A 23,048-nucleotide genomic window follows, 5' to 3' on the forward strand; every position below is an offset into this window, starting at 1 on the left:
GTTGATGGCAGCAATATGATACTGTACTCATGCTCACAGGTGTACTCTGTTCACAGAAAAGATTCGGATGGAAGTACGCCTCATTAGAAATAAGTAAACTCCTCCTCCTCCTTAGTTTTCTTGACCTTGTCCCAATTTCTTGGGGTTGGCAGTTAGTGTAGATTGGGCCCAGTTTTTCAACCGGTTTCCCTTCCTGACATCAACCCTGTGGATGTATTCTCTATAGCATGTTTTTGTGGTGTGATGTGTTGTGAACAAATGAAGAAATATGTATTAAGGCGAATACTAACACTCAGTCCCCAAGCCTGGGGGATTAACCATACCTAGTTAAAATCCCTGGCCGTGCCAGGAATCGAACCTGGGGTCCTCTGAACCAATGGCCATGATGCTGACCATTCAGCCAAGGAGCTGGACAATAAGTGAACACTTCCACATAAGTAAAACAACGTCTTAATACAATACATGGAGAGGGGTATTGTTGTGAATGTTGTGAAGTTCCACGAGGAAGAATTGGCGAGATAATGTCTGCTTGAATGATTTAAAAAAATCTATTTAATAGAGCAGTGAATTTCACTGGTCAGAGTCTGAATCTGGTCCAATGATGTATTTTAACATTTGAATGTTTTTATTTAAGCATATTCCTTCAAATTTGAATTCAGAAGAAAGATGCCTTTTTAAATACCTTAGTCTATTTATTTATTCCTCATCAAGTTTATTCCTCATAAACTAATATAATTGAAATTATAAACTATTATTACCTCTTCTTATTTTAGTTTCTTCTACATAGGAAAATTGTCAAACTTTAATCACTCAAAATGGCCTAACCAATCTTTGTTGAGTTTCTTTTTTAAGAGAAAAATATATTTTGTCACCTTCAGAACATTACAGCAAATGAATTACAGTTTTGTTCCGTATTGAATTACAATTTTTTGTCCGCCTCTGTGGTGTAGTGGTTAGCGTGATTAGCTGCCACCCCCGGAGGTCCGGGTTCGATTCCCGGCTCTGCCACGAAATTTGAAAAGTGGTACGAGGGCTGGAACGGGGTCCACTCAGCCTCGGGAGGTCAACTGAGTAGAGGTGGGTTCGATTCCCACCTCAGCCATCCTCGAAGTGGTTTTCCGTGGTTTCCCACTTCACCTCCAGGCGAATGCCGGGATGGTACCTAACTTAAGGCCACGGCCGCTTCCTTCCCTCTTCCTTGTCTATCCCTTCCAATATTCCCATCCCCCTACAAGGCCCCTGTTCACCATAGCAGGTGAGGCCGCCTGGGCGAGGTACTGGTCATACTCCCCAGTTGTATCCCCCGACCACGAGTCTGAAGCTCCAGGACACTGCCCTTGAGGCGGTAGAGGTGGGATCCCTCGCTGAGTCCGAGGGAAAAGCCGAACCTGGAGGGTAAACAGATGATGATGATGATGATGATTGAATTACAATTTTAAGATCGAGCTGTTCAGTACTGTACAACTATTAAGTTATAATAAATAGTCAATTTAATATTAACATCAAAAGTACAAGATAAAAATATGAATACATTTTTAAAACATCTTAAAAAATATTGCTGTTTTGCAACTAAAAAGGAATTAGTTGAGTTTTTTACCCAAGCCTTCAAAACTGGAAGGCAAACTGACTTCATTTTTGTTACAGGCCGATTCACTCTTGCTTTTTTACAGAGTTGCTTTCATTTACACTTGGTATACAGTCCAGTTATCACTAACTTCATTGTTAATATTAGCCCATTGATAAAAGGACAGAAGATTGCTTTGTTTTTTCTCTAACTCTTACTAATTGGGATAGTATCATCATCATCATCACCATTTCCTATTATCCAGCTGTAGCTGGGTAGGAGCAAATATGGTTCCTCTGCACTTTCTTCATTCTTTCCACTGTGTCCCAGTTCAGGTAGCTATCTCTAATACTGCGTTGGATTGTGTCCTTCCATCTCATTCGTGGTCGTCCGCAGCCTCTCCTTCCTTGCATTTGCATTTCCATATTTTTTTTTTTTTTTGCATTCTTTTATCACTGATTTGCTTTATGTGCCCAAACCATTTTAATCGGCTCTTTTCTATTCTATCATTAATTTTTCCCACTCCAACTTCTTCCCAGATATTCTCATTCCTTATTTTGTCTCTCCTACTTTTCTGTATCATACTCCTCAAGAACTTAATTTCGGCTGCCTACATTCGACTATCATCCTCCTTCGTCATTGTCCAAGTTTCTGCTCCATAAGTTGTTATGGGTACGTAATACATCTTGTACATAGTTTCCTTTGCTTCCATTGGCACATCTTTGTCCCATGTTTCTTACACTATGATAGAAACAGCTTCCAGCTTGAATCCTCTTACCAATTTCAGCATCCAGTCGAGCATTCTCCATTAATTCACTCCCCAGGTATTGGAACGTCTCCACTTCTTCCAGGGGTTTGTCTGCAAGTCTAATCTGACCTTTGCCTTCTTTCTCCCCTCTAGTCATAACAAGAGTTTTACTCTTTTCTACACTTACTTTCAATCCACATTATTCGATCTTCCCATTCACCACATCCATCTGTTCTCGAACATTTATGTCCTCTTCTCCCCAAATCACAATATCATCAACAAATAACAACATGTTTATTTCTCCTCCTCCATATGCTACTTTTTTTTGTTCTCATGATGTTATTCATTACTGTTGTAAACAGGATTGGTGATAAAACACTTCCCTGTCTCAGCCCACTAGTGATTTTGAACCAACTTTTGTTTGCACGCAACTACAACATTCCTTGTACATTGCCATGATCATTTTTATTAATCCCTGTCCAATTCCTTTTTGCACCAGACTGTCCCAAACTTTAGTCCTGGGGACACTGTCATATGCCTTTTCAATGTTAATGAATGTCATCACCATATCATTCCCATACTTCCATTGCTTTTCCATTAGTTGCCTCATGATGAAAATGGACTCTATTGTGACCTTCCACTTCTGAAACCAAACTGATTTTCCTGTATCTGATTTTCAACCCTCAACCTTATCCTACTTTCCAGTATCCTCACCATTATCTTAACAACATGGGATATCAGAGTAATTCCCCTGTAGTTCTTCAATACTTTCTTATTGCCTTTCTCGAAAATTGGGATGATTATTCCTTTTTGCCAATCCTCAGGGACCTCCTTATTCTCCCAGACAATCCTAAGAACTCGATATGTCCACTGCAGGCCTACAGCTCCAGCTGCCTTTATTATCTCCACTGAAATTTCATCTATTCCAGCAGTTTTTCCATTCTCCATCTTTCTTACTGCCATTTCAATTTTATTAATCGTAATTTCTTTATCCATTTCTTCATCAACTAATTGCCTTTCCTGGTGATCCATTGAATGACTGTCATTAGTTCCCATGTTCAGCAACTTCTGAAATACTCTCTCCATCTATTTCTTATTTCTTCTGGCTTTGTTAATATTATGCTGCCTTCATCCTTCACGAATCTGATGTTATCTGATGTTTACTTTATCTCTTTTTTTTTTTTTTGCTAGCGGCTTTACGGCGCACCGACACAGATAGGTCTTATGGCGACGATGGGATAGGAAAGACCTAGGAGTTGGAAGGAAGCGGCCGTGGCCTTAATTAAGGTACAGCCCCAGCATTTGCCTGGTGTGAAAATGGGAAACCACGGAAAACCATCTTCAGGGCTGCCGATAGTGGGATTCGAACCTACTATCTCCCGGATGCAAGCTCACAGCTGCGCGCCTCTACGCGCACGGCCAACTCGCCCGGTTTTTTGTTTCTTAAGATACCACATATTTTCTTCTACTTTCTTCAGTCTTAGATGTTTTTCATGCTTTCCGTGCAATTTTTTTTTCCTTCACTTTAATCTTTACCCTATCATTCCACCAATGCGTCTCTTTGTCCTTCACATTTCCTGATGTTCTACCACATACCTTTTCTGCACATCCAACCAGTGTTTCCTTAAATCTTTTCCATTCATCTTCAACATTCCCCATCTCTGTCCTGGATACCAAGGGTATTATTTCCCTTTGAAATTCTTGTATGTTTTTCTCCTTCAACTTCCATACTTTAATTTTTTTCTCTCCTTAATGATTTCTCTTATGATTTCCACCAAAGGCTTCTTCAGGCATGGCTATAACATCTGAAAGGTTCTTCCGGTGTTGTTTCTCGATGATTATATAATAAATCATGGTCTTTGTTCGTCTGTCTCTCCAACCATACTTTGTAATCTTCTGACTGTTCTTCTTCCCAAACCAGGTGTTTCCAACAATCATTTGGTTCCTCATGCAAAAATCCACCAACAACTTGCCTTCTGGGTGTACATTTGCAATTCCAAAGGGCCCTACAACATCTTCCTTTCCTTGTCTTTCCATTCCAACTTGTGCATTTAGATCCCCCATCAATAGCACTTCCTTATCTTCTGTCTGTCTCTCCACTTCCTCTAAAAAGTCCTCTAGATGTTCATCTATGCAACCCGTTTGTGGGACATACACCTGAAATAGATCTTTCATGCCATTTTCAAACTGGAGTCTCATCACCATCATCCTATCGCTGACGCATTTTGTAGTTGGGCTAAGTACCAACTGATGAGCCCAACCTAGCAAACGGAGGGTGAAACGCTGGCAACTAGGAAGGAGTTAGCTGGAAAATTTATAATATCCAATAACGCACCATTTATATTGGTATTATAAATTTACTCATTTGGGACAAATATTTCAAGTTCCCTATGGGAATCAATGTCTATATCAAATGTATTGCTAATGAAAGATTAAAGCATTTCTAACTACTGGAAATGGAAACAAGATTTCTAATACCAAAAATCAATATAAGAAACAAAATTCAGTAAGAAATCACTGCCATCTGCTGTCATCATCAATGAAACTTGGTTGCCTGTTTCAAATTCTTGGTTGATATTGGCAATGTGGAAAGCAGAAATTTTGCACCCTGCTTTAGTGTGATGTTAAAATTACAAGCAAAAAAGGAATTCTCATAAGACTTTGAGGTATCTGATCTATAATCACTGTGAAACATTAAAATATTTCAATTATCTCCTGCTACCGTACTTACAGAGTAGATTGTGTATGTTGAACAGTACCTGTTTACATTCTTGTACTTGTAGACAAGTTGACAAATGAAAATCTGTTGCATAATGATCAGGAAAGCTGAAACAGTCATTTGTACTAGCTTATTTTGCTTTCAATGAACAGTTAGGCCAGGGTGATATCATTGGAGAGTGTCCGACTCGTTGGCTGAACGGTCAGCGTACTGGCCTTCGGTTCAGAGGGTCCCAGGTTCGATTCCCGGCCGGGTCGGGGATTTTAACCTTAGTGGGTTAATTTCTACGGCACTGGGGCTGGGTGTATGTGTTGTCTTCATCATCATTTCATCCTCATCACGACACCCAGGTCGCCTACGGGCGTCAAATAGAAAGACCTGCACCTGGCGAGCCGAACCCGTTCTGGGATATCTCGGCACTAAAAGCCATACGATATTTCATTTTTCATTGGAGAGTTTTATGTATTGTAATTACTGCTTTTATGGCAGATGTATTGCAAAAATGGCAACTTACACCACTAATCTTTTGTTTATTTTATATACTGCAGAAAAGGATTTTGCCTCCAATCACCAAGTATTCAAATTCATAGTGTTTTTAATATTGTTTGTTGATATCCTGTTCATTAGTTACTATTGTTCATTATGTATTTAGCAGGATAATATGATATTATAATGTACTACAAGTTCCTGAATTTCATTGGTTGTCAAATACATGGACGGTTTTTTAACCACTTTCATAATGAATGAGAGTTTGTCTTTCTTTGTTTACATGGCTGTGTTTTAATACAGTACTCCATTGTTTAATGTTTATACTAGATGGCCTAATTAAGTTAACCAGAAAGAGATTAGAAATAAAAATTTTCAGTAAAACAGCAGATAATAACAGATAGAATTTTTGGAATTAAATCATTGATGATATCTTGTTGATGTTTGTGTTGCTCTTGTAAACATTTAGATGGTGGATAAGGCAATTATCTTAAGATCATTAATTTTCTCATCACTCAGATTGGTACTTGTTTTTATCTATTCATCTTTTCTCAGTGAACAAAAAATTATGAATTGTTACAACAAATGTTACTGTTAAAGCAATTTTGTGTTATAATGTTGTATATATAGGTAATTTCCTTTGTAATGTGCAAAAAATATAGGTGAAACCATTGCATAATTATATCAAATTATCAATAAAAATCAGGTGAATAATTTAGTGATTTAGTTCACTCATTCAATTTTAAAACATGATAAATATTCAATATTCTGCTCTACCTCTTCACATGTTAAACCTGGAATTGTATTTAAGACAATTAAGAGATAATAATTTATTTGAATGGAAAATTACTTCATATTGTCCCTGTTATAGTGCCATTTTATCGCCTTTCTCCCTGTTTGAATATTGTTAGAAATGTTTGTTGTTTTGTAAAATGCCATTTGAAACATCTAATAACAGTTTCTTTATATACATTTTTAATTGTGAAATCTTCCAGAATGTATGTGAATTTACCTACCTTGATATAGTAATATCTAGCAAAATTGCAGGAGAAACAGAGATACTGAACAGATTAAATTAAGCAAACAGAAGCCTTCATGCTTGTGAGAAGCTGATGGGATCCTAACCATTCTCTCACCACCTTAACATCCGCATATATAAAACAATAGTTCGTCCAGAACTAACATTTGAAGTAGAGAACTGGATTTTGAATGAAAAGGAAGGAAAGAAGGAAGAAAGATAAAAAGAAATATCATAACCTTCGAAAACAAGGTATTGTAGAGGATTTTGGATCAGCATACAAGGAGGAAGAATAGAGAAGCAAGGTCAGAGGACAGATTTTTTTTTTTTTTTTTTTTTTTAACCAACAAACCAACATCATATCTACATTATTACTATACAAATATACAGGTCTATTATATAATCACAGATAAAGCAACAATCCGAGAGCTAGATGATTCTTGCCCAGTACTGGGCGACATCAATAGCATTGGGGGAGGCTGCAATCAAGTCTTTCATAGTGCACATTGAAGGATATAAAACACACTGACATAGATGTTGGATTGTCTGCTGCTCTCCGCAATAACAAAGTGATGAATCACTTGAGAAACCCCACTTCCGCAAATTTACTTTTGTTCTGCCGACTTCTGTACGGAGTCTGTTAAGGGATTTCCATACTGTCCAGTTCTCCTGATGTCCACATGGAAGACTTTCCTTCAGCTCTATCCAGTTGGAAAGGTGGTTGATTCTTTCTTTCCACATTTTTACCCTAGCATTCTCTGCTTTCCCCTCAAGGTTAACTGATGTGCAGAGAAAACTTTTTCTAGATTTTAGCCTCTGTGTGGCTGGGTGGTATCCATAGAGAGGATGTGCTTCTGAAGAAGTAAGTAAAGCTTCTCTTTGTAAGTCGCTGGACTGAGTGGCTCAGACAATTGAGGTACTGGCCTTCTGACCCCAACTTGGCAGGTTCGATCCTGGCTCAGTCCAGTGGTATTTGAAGGTGCTCAGCCTTGTGTCGATAGATTTACTGGCATATAAAAGAACTCCTGTGGGACTAAATTCCAGCACCTTGGCGTCTCCAAAAATCAATAAAAATAGAAGTAGTTAGTGGGATTTAAAGCAAATAACATTATTATTTTTGTAAGTCAGCTTACCATCTTACCAGCAGCTGTGGCCTCTGGGAATTATTTGAGAATTCATATGTGATATCTTGAATTTGATACAAATAATTCCTGCATCAAACATAAAGATTACTTTTGGTGTGTAGGATGGAGATATGTCACCCTCTTGTCATGAAACTTTTTTTTTTTTTTTTATGTGGTAACTTTAGTTAAAGATTTTTCTTCCAGAGATCTCTGGAGTCATGCTTTTGTAGGCTTTGTCTGAGGTGTTCCAAGATTGAAGCATAACTATATGTTGCTTATTCTTGCAAAAGTAGTTTTAAAGAAGAATAGTACAGAAGATTATACAGTACTTGGGCTATGAAGAGAGAGGTCCCTTGTTGGTAAATGTTTCATTGATACTGGAAGTCGCTCATGAAAGTTGATCTTAGCTCGATCTTATGGGTATGAAGCACATCTATGCTAATTACACCGACAAAATATTTGTTCAAAAATATATTAGTACCTTTTTATGCTAATGGCTCATAAAAAGGTGTAAATAATCTTTACCCATTATGATACAGTACAATGCATCCATCCATTCATAGAATTGGATATTTGATCATGTTTTAAAGAGAAAGCCAGGTTTTTCTCTTCCTTTGTAAATTAATAGTACACTGTTGATCTACGGATCTGAAGTTTGAGGGTTCTGACTTTGCAGAGGTAATCAGATTTTTGAAGGGCAGAAAAAGCCCATTTGGCACTCCATGATGTACAATGTAGGTATGTAAAAGATCTCTGGTGATATGTTTGGTGTTTATCTGACAGAATTTAAAAGAACTCGGCCATGGCTTACCTAACGGAGATCTGTTTCTCTGCCATCTGGTAGAGGGAACTAAGACACCGAAATTGATACGCAGGCAGCATAAGTAGCGTCAAATTGAAATGCCTGCAGCCGAGGCCGTACGATTTATGTAATATTAAAACCATTTTCCCCATTCTCAAGTTTTAACTAACCTGCATCTCCTACCTTGGACTGGAATGAGTATAATTTATTCCTTATGATGAATTCCCCTGTCATCAATAGGGCTTGAATGTTTAAGACCTAAAAAAAAGCCCAAATATGACCTCAAAAGTGATGAAATATGACGTAAAAATTACAAAATATGACCCGAAAGTTATTAATCTAAATATGTCCACTTTCAAATAAATTTAAAGGCAATCCCTCTGATTCATATTTATTAACTAAATTCTTTAGTCTTACTTTCATATTAATGTTCTGAATATACATGTTTAGCGGTTATTCACAGTCAATTGTCTTTGATTCACTTATCAAACATTTGTGAATACATACTTATAAAGTACTAATTTTGCTAAGATTATCAGATCACACAACATTTTAAAAGTCAAAACATGTGGTGGTTTAAAATGCAAGAAAACTAGAAATCAATCTATTTTATATATACATATTTTGGAGCTCGTGTATCTTTTTCGTTCTTCTCCGCATGTGGATCTGAAGTTTATGACAAGATTCATCTTCAGAACATCAGGCGGAAAAAACGTCGGATTATCACTTAACACATTCTTTTAAGAAGAAGCTCCTTTGTACGTCACAAGACGTTGAAAACCTACAACCTGTTTTCCAGTCAATGACCGGGTCAGGGATGGGATGAATGAAGCCCTCAACTTGCGGCGAGGATAGGAATTGTGCTGGCTGCCGAGGCCTGTCGCACTCCAGGGGCAATGATTAATGACTGACAGATGAAATTAAATGATAGTGGAGAGTGTTGTTGGAATGAAAGATGACAGGGAAAACTGGAGTACCCGGAGAAAAACCTCACAAGACGTTATTGGTGCATATTTAAATAATGTTAGATTACTGCTGTTGAGTATGCAATCACCTTAAACTGTACTGGTACCTTCTCCTCTAAAAACATTTATCTTGCATGCACAACAAAAACCATTATTTCAATTAAGCACGTTTTGAAGTTTCCCTTTTACGCTGTTGCCAGATATTCCATGTAATTGTTGTACTGAAAGTTCAACACTTCTCACAATTTCAATATTTGCATGAATTTCTAAGCTAGCAGCTTCTAAACGAGTAATTGCACTCGTTATAATTCTTAAGTTTGAATGTATGCCAGACTTTCTGACAAACTGTTGGAAAACAATTCCTGCGCAATCTTATAGAAGAGGCAGAGTATTCCACTTGTATTAACTGCAGATGTGATACCGAGAAGCAGTTTTGTGAACATTAGTTCGCATTCGGTAAGTTGAAGATGATTTTGCAGAGCTACAGCTGTTGTCAAACCGCCGAAATATGACGTTTCTACAAAAATAGCTCAAAATATGACATTATGACAAAAAAATAACCAAAATATGCATTTTTATGACCAATAAAAATCACTTAATTGTGACGATAATCACCTGATTTGCACCAAAATCCAATCAGGCAAGAAAATAGAGACAAAGAAAAAAATACGACTTTTCCTAAACAAGTAACAACTTTCCTAAACATCCGAGCCCTAGTCATCAACATTAGCTTTCTCCAAATTAAAAATCATAATACACCAATTACATGTGACATAACTGTCTCATGATGACATACCGGTACATCATGATACTGCCATTCATTACTGTATAGTACTATTGGAAGTGCAACTGTTGATTTCCAACTAACCATATCAATATATTATTATATGTGGAACAATCCTGAATTGACAAACAAGACACTCAATCAAACAAACATTAACCCAGCTTCAAACACTCCATTCTGCAGATAAACTTCACAGACTGCACAATAAGTAACCTGTATTTAAAATAAAATCACTTCTGTTCATGTTAATTTTAATGTTATAAAGGCGAGGTTAAAACTTGTGTTGGCCAGGCTGAGTGACTCAGACGGTTGAAGCACTGGCCTTCTGACCCCAACTTGGCAAGTTCGATCCTGGCTCAGTCTGGTGGTATTTGAAGGTGCTCAAATATGTCAACCTCTTGTCGGTAGATTTGCTGGCACATAAAAGAACTCCTGCGGGACAAAATTCTGGCACCTCGGCGTCTCCGAAAACCATAAAAGTAGTTAGTGGGACGTAAAGCAAATAACATTATTATTATTAAACTTGTGTTGCCTTGAACTAGTCATGAATACTCAGTACACAGCTAACTAGATGTTCACTGCTCTGGAGCATGATGCATCAATTTGGCTGTGGTCAATATACACTAGCGGAAATGGAAAGTGTTACACCATGAACACCTTGACCGAATGCCACCAAACTTATACCCCCAGTATTTCCACGCCTGTGCGATATATTGATTAAAATTTCATCCTCATAGACCTAATTGTTAGTACAGGAAAACGCCATTCCTAAAGATGGTGGCTGGTGTGTGTGATGGCTCTTGGGTGTATCTAACGCTACCGTCTCTTTTCAGGCATAGATCATAACACAGCACGCCTAGAGGACGTGCAGGGGCAGCTTATCGCCATATTTTGGACTCTGTGAACGTTTGAATCATTGGCGTGAGGGATATGGGGCATCATACCAACAGATCGCGCAGACAGTTGGCTGTAGTTCAATGAGTGCAGAACGAGTAGTAATGAGATGGTCTCAGGACAACAGCGTGGCATGAAAAGCAGGCACGGGTCCTTCCAGAAGGACTACACCATGACAATATTGTAGGATTCTTCGGTTGGCTCTGACAAACAGACAGATGACAACAGCTGAAATCCGGGCAGATTGTCACCATGAACCGTAGGTAACAGAGTATAGGAAGCTGGGTTGAGATCTTGAGTTGCCATGTGTTGTTTACTGCTGACACCAGACCATAGACAACGGGGACTTGCATGGTGTAGAGCCAGAGTCAACTGGAGCATTGCGTGGCATTCTGCAGTGTTCAGCGATGGATTGTTTCTGTTTGTGGTGGTCAGATTGATGTGAACATGTTCGTAGACGATCTGGTAAAAGGTCACAGGAAGCAGCGATTATCGAGGCGCATACCTCTCAATTTCCTGGAATCATGGTGTGGGGAGCAATTGGATATGGCAACAGTACGGATTTGTTACTTATTGGAGGGAGACTAAATGCTCGCCAGTATGTGGCAAGAATGGTAAACCCCGTATATCCTTCATGTCGAGGGTGCCAAATGGCATATTCCAGCAGGTTAATGCAAGAACCCATACTGCAGTTCACACCAGAAACGCCTTGAGGAATGTACATATTCTTGACTGGCCTTCCCGGTTCCCTCATTTGTCACCCATAGAGCATGTCTGGGATGTGACGGTCATATCAGCCTCCTGCCAGCAATATTCATGAACTGACACAGCATGTGTTTCAGGCATGGCAAGAAACCCCTCAAGATGACATTCGGAGGCTGTTTACTTCCCTGCCACACCAAGTACACGAGTGTATTCGTGTCTGTGGGGGTCATACCTCATACTGATTATGATGATGATGATGATAATGGACAGTTCCAAACGGACTGAAAGTTTAATTATTTAATATCTGGTATGTGATGAACATCTCCACAAAGTTCGATACATTTACTTTCCATTTCTGCTAATGTATACCATGCAGGCCATCTGTCACAGTAATCAATACTGACCAGTATGGATTGATTTGTATATTTTTCAAATGATATTTCACTATATTCCACCAAGAGGAAGACCTCATGATGTTTGGGAGAAGCAGATTTTCAAGAACCTTGAAATTAAAGATTTAAAGTGGTGTTGCATATATGAACATCATCTGTGGATGAACAGGACAAATTGGCGGAGGCTCGTACACAACCGCACCCGGCTTGCTGGAGTAAAGAAATTATGATGATGATATTCCAAGATTTAGTCATTCCTGACAAGATCATTAAAGGTGTTTCATGAATATCAATGTTTTCATTTCAATGATGCACATCTTGTGATAAGGTTATTTCTTTAAAGACTGTTTGTTTTTAGATTTTATCTATGCCATCATTGATGGTATTCACACGGTGTTGCACTTGGAGTATGAAATAACTATTGGAAAAGAAAAAGCCCATTTATTTGCCCAATATTATACCTCTGTTCATTATTGTTTATTAAGTCTATTGCTAGAAGAGACAACAGCATCATGAGAATATTTCATAAGAACAACTTCTAGATATTTAAGAAATATCATGATTTCCAGAAAAGGATATTTGCAAAATCATGAAAATCCAAGCCCCTACTCTCTAAGGAATGGAATTTCAATCCCTCTTCACACTAATCTTAGCAAAAAATAGATAATGTTTATCCCCATCAAATGAATTATATTAGCTAAAGAAGAGAAAGATCCATATTACTAATAATTGTATGACCTTAGCTACCAAGTTGCAGACCTTCTAAAGTGCCATATAGACAACAAGCCTGCCTAAAAAATTTTACATTCCAATTGTGCTGCTGTCTAACCATGAAAACAGCGTGTACTGGACAGATACTAAGGCTGAGTTAATTCAGTGTTGTCCAGTAAAACATGCCAACAGCAATGACATGGAGTGCCAATAATTTTTACTACCTTTCAAAAACTGAATTCACACCATGTTTACTTTGAAAGTATGCAGAAAGATAAACTAAAAACAATATGTCATACATGTAAGTGGCTCATAAGAATTATAATTTCAGTACTGGTTTTACAATTCATTTAAATCTTCCTTTTTCTGGTTGTTCATAAATGTTTTCACAGAAAATTCTAATGTTTAATATAAGGACAGTAAAAACCATGATTTGGTACCAGGCTAGAAAGACTAAGAATGAAGCATTCTTTGAGATGTTAATATTTGGTAATGTATTTCTTTAACAAAGTCAGACAAAACTTCCCATGAGATCAAAAGCATTCATTTCAGTCTTGCCATATAACTAGTTAACATGAATATATCCTGCTATTTTGCAGAGCAGAATTTATTTTATATTATTTGGTGTTTTCAATTTGAGTTGTAGACTGTTAGATGTTATTCCCATTCAGATTAAATCTCTGATGTATACTCTTAACTATTTTGAAGAGCTATCTTCTTCTAGTGGTTACAATTCTCTTCTCATTTGGCTGTTAATATCTGAGAGAGAGAGTTATGAATGTTGATAGAATGTAATGTGATGTTGCTTAACCAACACATTTTCTAGTTTTTACTTTTTAGGTAATATGTTTATTAGCTGAGTATCCTATCTCTTAGTAGATAGCTCAGTTAATTTTCAGATAATAATGTAAATAATTTGTGAAGCAAGATTGAAAGAGTGTGTGGCAGACTCATTCTTGCAAGTCAGCCAGGATGTTTTGTGCACATCATGCTGCTTTTTCAAGAATTCATTATAATCTATTATTTTGTATCTTCTAAGGAAAGCAGCAAACACTACCAAGAATTTAAGTAATTTTTTTTTAAATTCTCATCCAAGTCTGCTGCATATCTTGTCTCTGCTCTTCATTCAATTTTTTGTTCCACGAAGTGTGCTTCACACTGTGGTATGAATTATTTAAGACTGATTACTTTCAGTATCATAATACGGAAAAGGATAGAAGTTGGATAAAAAATGTATTTATTAATTAAGAATGCCATAAATAATGTATTACTGACTTAGCTAAGAGAAGTGTGAGGTAGTTTATGCTTACTATTTGTTTAGTTTTGAATGTTTTAGGGTATAAAATAATATTACAACATTAAAAGAATCTCCGATTGCCAGAGTAACTTAAGTTCATCTTTTTTTCATTTTTCTGTTTGTTGCATGCCATTATGAACATACTGTATGTAGATCAAAATCATCTTATTTATTTGTAAGTTTTCAGGAATTTATAAGTTATATTTTGTAAATTAATAATAATTTTGATGAAAATATAAAAATGTAAAAACATTTTAGTTTGATCAAGGGTTATATGCCCTTCCTCAATCCTTTATTATTCTAGAAGTTGCAGCAATATCCATATGCACAAGATCAAACGGAAAAATATGCCAAAGATAAAAACTTCGGAGTTGAATGTAATTGACAGCAAGAAGAAATACCAAAAGTACCAAAGAAAGATAATGACTAAATTGTTAGAAAATGATAATACATTAATGATCGTATGGCCTCAGATACTGTAGACAGGCATTTTAATTTAATGCCATTTAGGCAGCCTACATGTCAATTTCAACATTCCATTTTACAGTACTAGACAACAAAGAAACTGAACCTCTATTGGTCTATGGCTGAGTTTTTAATTAATGTGTCAGTAAACACCAAATCTATTGCCAGAGATCTTTTATATGACAATATTGTACGTCATGGAGTGAATGGACTTCTTCCCGTCCTTCAAATTCTTTGCTGGGTTTCAATCTGCAGTCTTGGGATCCGAAGGCTGATATTCTACCACTGATCCACAGAGGGATAGTAAGGAAGAGAGAGGAAAAAATAGGATGAATGGGTGTTATTGAAAGCAGTCCTTGTAGCAGAGAATGAAAACATCTAGCTGTAGAGTGAGAAAAAAGCACTATGTGGAAAAAGGTAATGACAGAAAGTAATGTGTTGAAAAGGAAGCTAGATCATGAAAGACAGTTAACTTCTAATCCAGGATATTAAGATAAAGTTGAACATCTGGCCCAGTAATACCACAACAAAAATGTCAGATAAAGAATTGATTTAGGAGTTTCTAGCAAAATAGAGAAGTGAGTTGAGTAACATCCTAGTGCTTGAAACAGGTTGGAAATTTGGTAAGAACAGAGGAAGGGATCAAAGAAGAACTATATTAACTGTATTTTGATACTTGACTAAATAGTGTTCAGGCTTCTCAATTAGTGGAAATAAAATTATGGTTTCCTAATAGGAAATTATTCTATTTAAAGATGCCAGAAGTTACAATGATGATGGTTGCTAACCAGATTTACATCAAGAAGAACAGCATCCCCTTGCTTTCACTGAAGTGGAGATGGAACTTAAGAACATGAGTATTACAGACCTGATATTTGATGTCAATTCTAATTGAGAAGTACTGGAAAAGTGGAAATAATATTGTGATGGTATCTTTTAGACATTGAAAAAGGCCTACAGTAGGGTTTATGGCACATCTTCAGCATAGAGTATTGTCCAAAGTACATACTTTTGCAGATCTCTTGTGATATTATCTATTACTGTGATGAGGAGAGGCAATCTGGAATGTCAGAAAGGTTTGAATTTACCCACCTCTTGAAGATGATGTCACCCCTCGTGGTGTGACAGATGCTCATACAAAATATTGTATGTCACCGGTACTATGTCCATGCTTTTCAAGGTCAACCTATCGCGCAAAACTTGCACTTCCGCCCACTGTTGTGTTGCCTTGCATGTTCTTGTAAGGTGTTCATAGAGTGCAGCGCAGTACCCATTCCCTTCTCTGCGCAACAGATGATGGAATTTCACTGGCATTTTTCACATCATTCAGGGTGACATAGCAACCATCGGTTTTCATTTATTAGTGGCAAGGAAAATAATGTGAACTGGGGGTCTATTATTGCTTTATTCTTACATGTTATTGTCACACCATTTCAGAAAGTATTGTAATATGACCTACGGTGCTCCAGTGTTCATAACTCACTCAGCACAAAAATACATATAACTTGAATTAAATTACTATCACTCAACTGTAAACTACAAGGAAAACATTGAATGGCATGTAAATGGTGTGTCACACTGCTGCAAATTTGTTTGTCACTTGTTCCTTCCCTGTCAAACAAGGGTACCAGATGTGTGTCAAGCCCTAAGCGAGCTAAACCTCACTCGCTGCTTCAAGGACATGTTGACGGTGCATCTGCCAGCATGAAAATGAAGTATTACAACTAAGAATGAGAATGTTTGTAAAATTTGTGTGTTGGTGAAGATACACAATTTTTGGTGTCTGCACATAGCACAGTTATTTGCATCAAGTTGTAAGTTTGAGGCTCAATTAGATCACCAAGAATTCCTATCCACAGATTTACCATATTATGAAAATTTTCCGTGCGTATTATGGTAGATCCCCTTTTTGCTCACTTGTATAGCCACAAAAGGTAAGGGGATGTCCAATTTGTGGTCGCCACCAATTTCATGCCTTGAACACAGGACTTCTGGCTATGAAGAACTGTAAATTATACATTTGTACTCTACACTGTTCTTTAACAAATTAATTCTTGTATTCTGAGTCTTACTGGCTACCTTCGTTGGAAGGCAGTATTTCTAAATTTAAAAAAATTAAGATTACATTAAATGGTGAACAGATGACTTTTAGGCCTACATATACTGTAAATATAATTAATTGGTTTTATTTATTCTTATGTCGCATCATTTATTTCATCTTATTAACTCCTCTGATAAGGTTGACATCAGGAAAGGTATCTGGTCATAAAAACTCACTACGAAAATTCATCTCGCTTCATACCTGACGCCGCAGAGAATCGGGGTGAGGGTTGGACATACAGTTTTATTTATCAAATTATGCAATATTAATACAAAAGAATGAAAAAGAACTTGATGCCATCATTTGTCTCTGTCGGTTGAGCAGTAGGTCTATCACACAGTAAATCTAATCATTTTTTTCATTTGAGTTATAATTGTCTGTACTGCCAGTTTCCCTGCTACTTGCGTTGTAACCATCCCATAGCTGACTTGAAATATTACATGCTTGTTCTTTACATTTATCACACCAGTATTTACCTAAACCGCTGTAATTGAGATAGAGAGACCACATTGCTTTGCGTCCAGATAGTGCCAGAAGTTCCATGACATACATACATACATACATACATACATACATACATACATACATACATACATACATTATCATTATAGACTGTTATGCCTTTCAGCGTTCAGTCTGCAAGCCTCTGTGAATTTACTAAACGTCGCCACAATCCTCGATTTGCAACTAGTGTTGTGGCCTCATTAGTTCTATACCTCTTATCTTTAAATCATTAGAAACCGAGTCTAACCATCGTCGTCTTGGTCTACCTCTACTTCTCTTACCCTCCATAGCAGAGTCCATTATTCTCCTAGGTAACCTATCCTCCTCCATTCGCCTCACATGACCCCACCACCGAAGCCGGTTTATGCGTACAGCTTCATCCATCGAGTTCATTCCTAAATTAGCCTTTATCTCCTCATTTCGAGTACCCTCCTGCCATTGTTCCCACCTGTTTGTACCAGCAATCATTCTTGCTACTTTCATGTCTGTTACTTCTAACTTATGAATAAGATATCCTGAGTCCACCCAGCTTTCGCTCCCGTAAAGCAAAGTTGGTCTGAAAACAGACCGATGTAAAGATAGTTTCGTCTGGGAGCTGACTTCCTTCTTACAGAATACTGTTGATCGCAGCTGCGAGCTCACTGCATTAGCTTTACGACACCTTGATTCAATCTCACTTACTATATTACCATCCTGGGAGAACACACAACCTAAATACTTGAAATTATCAACCTGTTCTAGCTTTGTATCACCAATCTGACATTCAATTCTGTTGAATTTCTTACCTACTGACATCAATTTAGTCTTCGAGAGGCTAATTTTCATACCATACTCATTGCACCTATTTTCAAGTTCCACGATATTAGACTGTAGGCCTTCGGCACAATCTGCCATTAAGACCAAGTCATCAGCATAGGCCAGACTGCTTACTACATTTCCACCTAACTGAATCCCTCCCTGCCATTTTATACCTTTCAGCAGATGATCCATGTAAACTACAAACAGCAAAGGTGAAAGATTACAGCCTTGTCTAACCCCTGTAAGTACCCTGAACCAAGAACTCATTCTACCATCAATTCTCACTGAAGCCCAATTGTCAACATAAATGCCTTTGATTGCTTTTAATAATCTGCCTTTAATTCCATAGTACCCCAGTATGGCGAACATCTTTTCCCTCGGTACCCTGTCATATGCTTTCTCTAGATCTATGAAACATAAACACAACTGCCTATTCTTCTCGTAGCATTTTTCAATTACCTGGCGCATACTAAAAATCTGATCCTGACAGCCTCTCTGTGGTCTGAAACCACACTGGTTTTCATCCAGCTTCCTCTCAACGACTGATCGCACCCTCCCTTCCAAGATGCCAGTTCCATGACAAAATTAAAAAAAAATAACAGGAGACCTCGCCATATTTATGGATATCTAAAGGTATGGAAGTAATGCATTTTATTATCATAATGTTTAATTTTGTACATTTGTTGGCTCCATGTTTTTATTAATAGTAGGTCAGATACATCAGTGAGTAAAACAATCAATAATGATTGGATTGCTTTTATCACGTTTTATACCTACTTCTCCAAATATTACTTGGCCTGACTTACGAGATATTAGACAATCACAGTGGTAATGATCTTGCCTGCTATATTAATAGCAACATCCATGAATATTTCTGAACTAAAGTAAACTCATCCCGAGGTGGTACAGCTCTTTTCAGGCATGCCCTCAATGGAGGTGAGCTGCATGTGCCATTTTACTGCATACCAATCTTCCTGCCATTCTTAAATCTCTGGCACTACCAGGAATCTAACCTAGGTCCCCAAGAATGGCAGCTAATTGTGCTAACAGTTATGCTCCAGAGGTGGACATTTTCAACTGCAAACACAGACATACTGCCCTGACTGACGTGCATGCAGTGCACAGGTGAGTCATACGTAAATGTTCACCTATTTGTGTGACACTATTGGAACTGCAGTACACTACAGAGGCGGACATTTCTTAACTATGAACCAAGACGTACCACATGACTTTGATGCATGCTTGCAATGCGCAGGTGGGATGGACAAAACTGTTCACCTATTTGTTTGACGTCATCGAACCTGCAGTATGGCTTGTATCCACTATGAAGCGGAATCGTTGTTCTCTGATGAATTACATTCGGGGGGGGTCTTATAAGCGAGCTTTACATTTTTTTCATATTCTCTGTCTCAAAAAGTGAGGGGCATTCTAATACACAAGGAAATATGGTATTACTTGTACCCATTTCTTCATTTCACTGATCTACAGCAACAAATATTCACCTGTGAACTGTTTGTTGACCATAAAACCTTTTATATCCTTGTATAACCTAATGGCAGCCAAGAATTATATTTAATTTTGGTATAAATAACTATCATATCTGCCAGTTCACATGTAGTAAAATTCTGGTATCCTGAATGTCAGACTTAGACTGCTTTAGCAATAACCAGTTTGTTTGCTTGTTGTTGCATATCTGTCCAGTATGACCTCCACACTGGGGTGTGTTTTGTTGCAGCAACTCATCTGATCTTGCTCATGTGATGTCCTGTGATGTCATGACATGCAGCCTCCAGAGAGCCCTGGTGCAAGTCTTTCCTCCTGAGCATCTGGGTATATGGTGATAATAATAATGAGGTAGGGAGCAGGTGAAACTTGGTGTTGATACATTGCCTACTCCTATTGAATAACACTAAGGGGTCTACTCAAGGTTTAACATCCTCATCGAATGGGTGAATCACCATCAACAGCATCTTCTTCTCTTCATCCATTCCGTTTTCCAGATTCTCTCTGGGTAGGGTAGTGTACCAAAGTCCTCCACCTTACTCGATCTTTCCACCATTCCTCTTCTAGTACTTTATTGCTACTGACTCCTCTATTTGCAATACAGTCCACGACAGAGCTCCTCCATTACATAAAATCAGCTTCATGGTCCGTATCGCACTTCAATAGATTCACAATTAAGTATTTATTAATTTTCCACCTAGTCGATACAATGATTGCTTAAGGCAATTTAATGGTTAAAAGTGGTACATGTTTCATATATCAACATCTTAGCCACATAACACTGTTTAGATGAAAAATATATAAATTGACAAAGTAATGCTTAAGAGGAAGTGTCCTTAAAATAAACACACAAGGAAATATGGTATTACTTGTACCCATTTCTTCATGTCACTGATCTACAGCACCAAATATTCACCTATGAACTGTTTGTTGACCATAAAACCTTTTATATCCTTGTATAACCTTTAAAATAAAATAAACACTTCCTCTTAAGCATTACTTTGTCAATTTATATATTTTTCATCTAAACAGTGTTATGTGGCTGAAGATGTTGATAATATACGAAACATGTACCACTTTTAACCATTAAATTGCCTTAAGCAATCATTGTATCGACTAGGTGGAAAATTAATAAATACTTAATTGTGAATCAAGAGCTCCTCCATCTCATTCTAGGCCGTCCCCTAGGCCTTTTTCCAGTCTCTGTATCCATGAATGTACTTGGTATTCTCTCTCCTGGCCTTCTTATCATGTGTCCAAACCATTTTAGCTTTGCTATATCAGTCTCTCCTTGAAGTTTACACACTCCCACGCTTCTCCTTATTTCCTCATTTCATATTCTATCTCATCTTGTCTTTCCTGTATGCTCCTCAAGAACCTCATTTCAGCTGCTTGTATCTTACTTTGGTTCTGCTTAGTCAACGTCCAGGCTGCTGAAGCATAGGTCAGTATAGGTTTATAATAGGATGAATATAAAACCTTCTTGCACTTCATTGGCACCTCTTTGTTCCATACAATGTCTCTCGCACACTGGTAGAAACTTGCAGACTGCTGTATTCTTAAATCAATTTCTCCATCCAAATTTCCATCTTGTGACATCATGCTGCCCGAATGTTTAAAATTTTCACTATTTCAATAGGTTAATTTCCTATTTTTATCACCTCCCTGGATTTTCTGTTACCTCTCGTCATGATCAAAGTCTTGCTTTTCGCAGTACTAATCTTCAGTCCAAAAATTCTTATCTCCTCATTCCAAAAATCAACTTGTGTCTGTACTTCCTCTTCATTATCTCCTCAAACTACAATGTCATCAGCAAAGATCATAGACTTTACTTGCTTGCCCCTCATCTTCTCCTTGATATTATGTAGAATTCTATCTATGATGATAAAGAAGAGTAAGGGAGACAATACAAAGTACACTTCCCTGTCTTAAGCCTGTCTCAACTCTGAACCATTCAGTTTGACGCACTAACAGAGCTTTCATAATTTTGATAACTTACAATGCTATCACCATCTGCATTGTTTCATTCCCAATCTGTGCCTCTGTCAATGATTTTCATACCAAATTCCTTGGGACACTGTCAAATGCCTTTTCAATATCTAGAACCGTTACTACCATGTCCTTTCCATATTCCCAATACCTTTCCATCATTTGATGCAATGTAAATATTGGGTCAAATGTGGACCTGCCTCTTCTGAATCCATACTGGTGTTCTCCCAATTTTCCCTCTACTCTGACTCTTATTCGTTTATCCAAGATTCTTTCAAGGATCTTAGCTGTATGGATTATCAGTGTCATTCCTCTGTAATTTTCACATTGCTTCCTGTCTCCTTTCTTGAAGATTGGTATAATGACTCCTTTCATCCACTCTTTAGGAACATTCTTTTCTCTCCATACCACCCTGAAGAGTCTGTACAATGACTGTAGACCAACTGCTCGTACTGCTATTATCATTTCTATGGTTACCTTGTCAATTCCAGCTGCCTTGCCTCATTTCATTATTTTAGTGGCCCACTCAATCTGTACCATGGACACCTTGTTTTCCGTATATTCCATCTGCACTAAATCTGGTTCTTCAATTCCTCCTTGTACTGAGGTATTTTACACGTTGTAAAGCTGTTTAAAGTATTTTCCTCAGCTCTGCAATATATCCTGCTTGTGTGTCATCACTTCCTCTGTTCATTTTTAATGAAGTTAGCACATTCGCCTGGGTTTTTCTTTACCCACTGGAATAAGATCTTTTTTGCTTCCGGTTGTATCTTCTTGCAGAGATTCAGTGAATTTTTGCCAGCATTTCTTTTTCTCTTCTTGAACCACCTTGGAGTACTCCTTCTTGCAGTGCCTGTATTCTGTTTCGCATTCTATTGTTCTGTTTCTCAGCCATCTTTTCCAAGCTTGTTTCTTCCTTTTAACTATATCTTTTACCCTGTCATCCCACCAGGGCGTTTCTTTATCTTTCTTCCTTCCTGATACTCTTCCACAGGTCTTTTCTGCTGACTCCACCATGACTGTTTTAATTGTGTCTGGAACTCTTCATTTATTTCCTTCTCCTGCAATTTCCATACCCTTAGCCTTCTCTGCTTAATCTCAGTCATCTTTTGTATATTTCCAATCTTTAACTTAGCTATCACAACTCTGTGATCTCCTTCGAAAGATTCACTTGGGAGGACTGTTACATCTACCAACATTTTCCTGTTACCTTTCTCGACCAGTCAGAGTTTGTTATTTTGTTATCCCAACTATATTTTGTTATCTTCTGTCTGTTTTACTTTCAAAACCATGTGTTACCAATGATCAGTTCATTTCTTCTACAAAAATCTACCAAGATAACTCCAGCCTTGTTGCTCTTCCCATATCCAAATGGACCTATAATCTCTTCATCTCCTTTTCTTTACTGACCTACTTGGGCATTCATGTCTCCTATGATCACTACTTGTTTGTCCTGTATATGGCCTTCTAGATATTCAA

The sequence above is a fragment of the Anabrus simplex genome, chromosome 1 (assembly GCF_040414725.1).
Source record: "Anabrus simplex isolate iqAnaSimp1 chromosome 1, ASM4041472v1, whole genome shotgun sequence".
NCBI classification, from domain to species: domain Eukaryota; kingdom Metazoa; phylum Arthropoda; class Insecta; order Orthoptera; family Tettigoniidae; genus Anabrus; species Anabrus simplex.